Genomic DNA, 6,000 nt, shown 5'->3' on the forward strand with positions numbered 1-6,000 from the left:
TCTCTCTAAGATTAAAATAAAATTACTCCCATTTAAAATAAAAAAGGCGACCAATAAAGTGATCAGATACAACACCACTATAGCAAATATTACAAAAGAAAATATAGGAAATTTTAGACAAGAAATGGAGACAAGTAAAGAAGGCGATTGGGGCGAACTCCACATGCAAATAACCCAAGCAGCAGAAAAAACTCTAGGATTGGCCGAGAATAAAGAGAAGACATGGTGGAATGAGGAGTGTGAAGAAGCAATAATATCAAAGCTCAAAAATAGAGAAAATGGAGATGTTCGAAAAAAGAGGAAGACCTTGAACAATTCGGACAACAAAGAAAAGAAACATCAAAAATAATCCAGAAAATCAAAAGAAACTTTGAAAATTCTGAGCTTATTGAAACAGAAACAAAATTACACCAAACATAATACTAGAAATTTTACCAAACTTTTAAACGCATACTTACAGGATATCAGGCACCAAGTATTTCTTTTATATATGAAAATGGCAAAATCGGATTAAATAACAAAGAAAATTGTGAAATTTTAGCCAAATTATTTGTAAAGCTGTTAAACTGTCCAATTCCAACAGATTAGAATTTCCAGTGACACCTCAAAATCTAGAGGAAGATTTCCCACCAACAAAGTTAGAAATTCGTGATGCCATCAAAACACTCAAAGACAATAAAGAAAGTGGTGAAGACTCCATTTCTGCAGAATTATTGAAGTGGTCAGAACCACAAATCATAAATGATCTACAACTGCTTCTTGATAACATTTGGAAAACTGAAAAGATTCCAGTCGAATGGAATACAGCATTAATCCACCCGCTACATAAAAAGGGAGACAAACAAAATGTCAGTAGTTACAGAGGAGTGTCACTTCTGCCAGTGGCATATAAAATATTATCAAAAATTCTCCTGAACAGATTGGTAGATACTGTAGACAAATGACAGGGAGAATATCAGGGTGGTTTTCGAAAGTGAAGATACTGTTCAGAACAAATTTTTAACTTAAAGTCAATAATCCGCCATAGAATGTTAACCAGGAAACCAATAATAGTATCATTTATTCATTCGATTATATAAACAGAGAAAGAATAGATAAGGTCATTAGAGAATTTGGTGTTAAATCAAAATTAGCAAAGATAATTTGTGAAACACTAACAAGTACAATATCTAAAGTCAAATTTATGGAAGAAGTATCTCAGGCATTTTAAATAAAAACTGGTGTTAGACAAGGTGATGGTTTATCACCTTTAGTGTTTGATTATGTTCTAGAAAAATCACAAAATTGAATCAGTAACTCTGGGAAGGAAAACAAATGGAATCAAGGTAAACTGCTTGGCTTTTACAGATGATTTTGCAATACTTTCAGTTGTTCAGATAAACCTTCTGGAAAAAATAACAAACAGAACTGTGCTCAAAATTTCAGCTGAAAAAACAAAATTCATAACAAATATAAAAAATGCGCCAAAATTCATAGTAGCACAAATAGGTAAAATAGAGCGAATCAAGAAATTTAAATATCTCGGATAGACTACACAACGAATGGACTAGAAAAATCTGCAATACATGTAAGAATGAACAAAATGGAAAGAGCATATGGTTTGACCAAAAGTATTTACAACAAGAAGTGTATATCCAGAAAAACAAAATTAAAATGCTACACCACAGTGGTACGACCAGAATGTTTATATGGATCTGAATGCCTAACGATGAAAAATAGGAAACAATAACACAGAAAGAAGAGGATTTGAAGTTGTTATAATGATCCTAGATAGTCAATACGATTGTAAAAAAAAATTGAAATATTGTACAGTATCAGGCATTACCGAAGTTAGTCAAACTACCATTTCAATTTTTTATACATTTAAAATAAGTTTGCAAAATAAACTATGAGAGCTCCATACTTAAGTACTTCTTGCACTCGTTATTTGCATTGTTGAGTACCAGTAGCAATTAAGCTTAGGTTCGTTCGAAGAGCTGCTAGGCAGCTACTTGAAGAACCAGCAAACAGGCGCTACTGCGCCTGCGTGTCATGGTTGACGTCAAGAGCCAGTGCTTGGTGTCTGGGCTCTTCAAACGCATTTTACTGATCGACTGTTACCGAGCAGCGAACAGCTGAATTTCTATAGGTGATTTTACAAGAATAAATAAAAATAATACACAAGAACAAAAAAAGTGCTTACCTTACAATTATCGAATATCCACAAACAGTGAACTTATGCGATCGGCTACTGAAAGACAATCGAAAAAACTTAACTACGCACATGCGCAAAACTGGCAGCTTGACAGCGCCAGAAAATTTTCCTCAGGTAGCATCTGGCTACTTGATACTACTTGCTAGACGCTCTTCAAACAGCGGGTGCCTCACTTCAAGTAGCCAGATTTGGGACCAGATGAGCTTTGAACGTGACTACCGATCTGCGCATGTGCGGTAGCCTGAAAGCTACCTTTCGAGTGTGTGTGTGTGTGTTTGAGGTTTACGGGCGCTAAACATACCTTTCGAACGGAAGTTTTATGTTTCTTAACAAATCTACATAGACCCAACCAATGACAGAGCACCACCAACCTAGTGCGGCGCTTAGCGCGCTGTTTTTTAAGTTCTCCCTCGTTCTTATCGTCATATGTTAGTGATTTGTGAAGGATCAGAGAGATTAGAATATGATCCATTTTGCTTAGAATATTACACAGGAAGAATAGAACGAAATCACTACATTTTATATTATTTCGCTTCATTCTCAAAACATTTTCATGAGTTTTATCAAAAGTGAAATTGATGAGAAATTGGAGGAAGAATAATTCCTAGTATACACTAAAAATGAGTATGATTTTAAGCAATGGGTAGTCTTCAACAAATGGTACATTCAGTATCAAATCAGCTGATTCTGCACCAAGACAAAAAATACTGGTCGCAAACTTACTTGATCCCTCTGTCATCGCTGTATGTAGGCTGATTTCATGCCATTCAGGAATGTTTGCGCTTGTTGCCAATCTTAGATAAAAAACGGATTGTCTGCAGTAAAAAGTAGCCATTGTGACTATGTTGATCTGTGTGCACTGTTGTGCATAGTGGTTGATGTTATCTACAAAAATGAGCGACTTGCCACTGTGACACATTAATCTATTACAGTTCGTTTCTTTTACACCCTGTAAGGTGTGGGAAAAGAAGGAGCAGCAGCCATGTGCTATGAGCCAATCACAAGCTTCTGTTCCTTACATCCTCCACTCAGGGGCCAAGTAAAAGTGGGTTTTAAGTAATGCAAAAGCAGCTTCTGTTGTTAGCACAATATTAGCTGTGAACGCATACGTGAGCTTGATGTACACAAAGTCACCAAAAAATTAACTGTTCTTTGAAGCTGACAGTCACTCTACATGCAATTAAGACATGATGTAGAGGGAAATGTGATTTCTTCCCTGAAATGCCACGGCAAGTAAGTTTAACACTAAATCAGAACCACAGTTTAGGAACTGCTGCATTCTTAAGCTTCGAAAACCATCAAGTGATGGACAAGTTGATTAGTCAAAAAAGGCTATAATTATTGTTATCATTTGCTCTGCTGTGTTTTTTAAAGAAAGACTGTGATACAGTGGATTTTAACAGTGAGGTAAAAGGACTGTTGTTGCAACATGTATATGACTCTATGGTAATGCTAAAATAGAATGTGTGTGTACCAAAATGTTCAACAGTTAGGGAGTTACTATCCATTCACAGATTTCCACAACTGAGAAAGTTATCACCTTTCAGCCTAATGCAGACCTTGGGCTACACTATAGACAAGCATGTCACCACAGTCAAAGGTGGTTTTTTCTCCTTTTCTTTTTTTTCCTTGATGGGGGCAGAGGGAGGGACTTCCAATAGCATACTCCACCCGAAATTATAATACAGGACTGTTACACATGCAAGTCACTAATTATCACAGCGTATCTAGTACAGTTAAATGTGGAATAAAACATCTGAAGTAAATCACAAAATTTTAGACTAGCTAGTTTCAAATAATACGGTCTTGCCACAGTAGTAACACTGGTTCCCGTCAGATGACCGAAGTTGAGCACTGTCTTGCTGGGCTAGCACTTGGATAGGTCACCATCTGGTCTGTCAAGCACTGTTGTTAAGTGGGGTGCACTCAGTCCTTGTGAGGCAAATTGAGGAGCTACTTATTCTCGTGGTCCTTAAGTAAAATGTACATTCATGGCAATAGAATTGTTCTTCAGTCAGTTCCAAATGACAGCTCTCTAAATTTTTTCGATAATGTTCCACAATAAGAACATTGTCTTCCCTCCAGGGATTCTTGTACAAGTTCACAAAGCATCTCCATAATAATTGCGTGTTGATTGATCCTAATGGTAACACAGCTCTTAATAGCAGCCCACCTCTGAACTGCTTCATTGTATTCGTTTAATCTAACTTGGTGGGAATCCCATACACTTGAGCAGTACTCACCAATGGGTGACATTAGTGTTCTAAACAGGTGGGCTCCTATCAACCTGTGGTCTAAGCGACAACCCCCCATTCCCAATCCTTCCAAATCCGTCCATCTTCCCAGAGGAAGGGACCAATAATCCTGAAAGCTAGACACAGTTTTTTACTCAACTGCTTTTTTCTCGGATACGTCTTACACTGCATTTTATAATTTTACAAAGTGCACCATCAGCTGATCACATAATGATAAGGTTATAAATTTGATTATTGTGAACATTAGTATTAACCAGTACATCAATCTTGGAGTCAAAACATTATAATTAATTATAGAAGTAGAGGCTAATAAGATACACTTTCTCTCTGTATGTTTTTTAGTATCTTGGGATTTCCAATTTTAAGCCTGATGTCTACCAGCAAGTTGTTAAAGATTTTTGTATCAGAATGTAAAATTCTATTCTGCATCCTAGGAAGCGACACATTCTCTACAAGCAAAAGATTTTCACTTCCAGTAGTTTGCAAACTGTTCATTTTACTGATAATTTTGAAGTCATACTTATTATTTACAGCAAATACCGTTAGGGAGTAAATATGAGGGTTGTCCAGAAAGTAAGTTCCGATCGGTCGCGAAATGTAAACCACATTGAAAACCAGAAACGTTTTATTTCCAACAGTTAGGTACACCTCCCACCTACTTCTCTACATAGTCGCCACTCCAACTTCGAGTTTTTTCATAGTGTTGTATCAACTTTCCAATTTCCTCGTCATAGAAAGCAGCCACCTGTGCTTTTGGCCAGTTACCTGCACTGGCCTGCAGTTTGTTGTCTGTGGAAAAAATTGTGTCTTCAGAGCCAGTGGTTCTTGTCAGCAGAGATGAGACTCAGGGGGAACCAAGTACGGACTGTATTGTGGGTGATCAAACACTTCTCATCGGAAACACTGCAAGAGCGTCTTCATTGCCCCTGCAGTGTGTGCCCGAGAACTGGCATGAAGAAGGAACTGCTCGACATTTGTGTTATGTGGGCTGCATGACACAGGCGAAATCTCTAACCAGGCCCTCATACACGGCGGGAGACGCAACTTTACGTGCTCACTGTTCACTCAAAAGTGAAAAGAGCGACGTGACAGGATCGATGGGCGTACTAGAGACACTCCCCAACACATCTGTGCAAAGCTTTACCGGATTTTCCCAGTGGTTTCCATTTCGCAACTGATTGGAACTTACTTTCTGCACAACACTCGTATATTAACTTGTAAGTGTAAGAATCCCAAGGAGCCTGAAGAAGCTTCTGTAAGATGTTCAGCTATCAGGTACACAATAATCTTACTCAAATGAATAAAAAGTTCTTTGATAACTTGTCATGACAAAGTTGAATAAAGATAACCGTCATCATGGGCTAAGTCTGACTGTCATAAAACTTAAGAGGCTCACACTTTTATGCCCAGTGGGTGGTATCTGACTGGCTACATCACTTCATGATGACATGGAGATGGCTTTTGTTATGGTCTGTACATCAAAGACAAGGATATCGTCAGGGGTGCCCCAGGGAGGTGTGACTGGACCGCTATTATTTTCTATGTACAAGC

The sequence above is a fragment of the Schistocerca piceifrons genome, chromosome 2, assembly GCF_021461385.2.
Source record: "Schistocerca piceifrons isolate TAMUIC-IGC-003096 chromosome 2, iqSchPice1.1, whole genome shotgun sequence".
NCBI lineage: Eukaryota > Metazoa > Arthropoda > Insecta > Orthoptera > Acrididae > Schistocerca > Schistocerca piceifrons.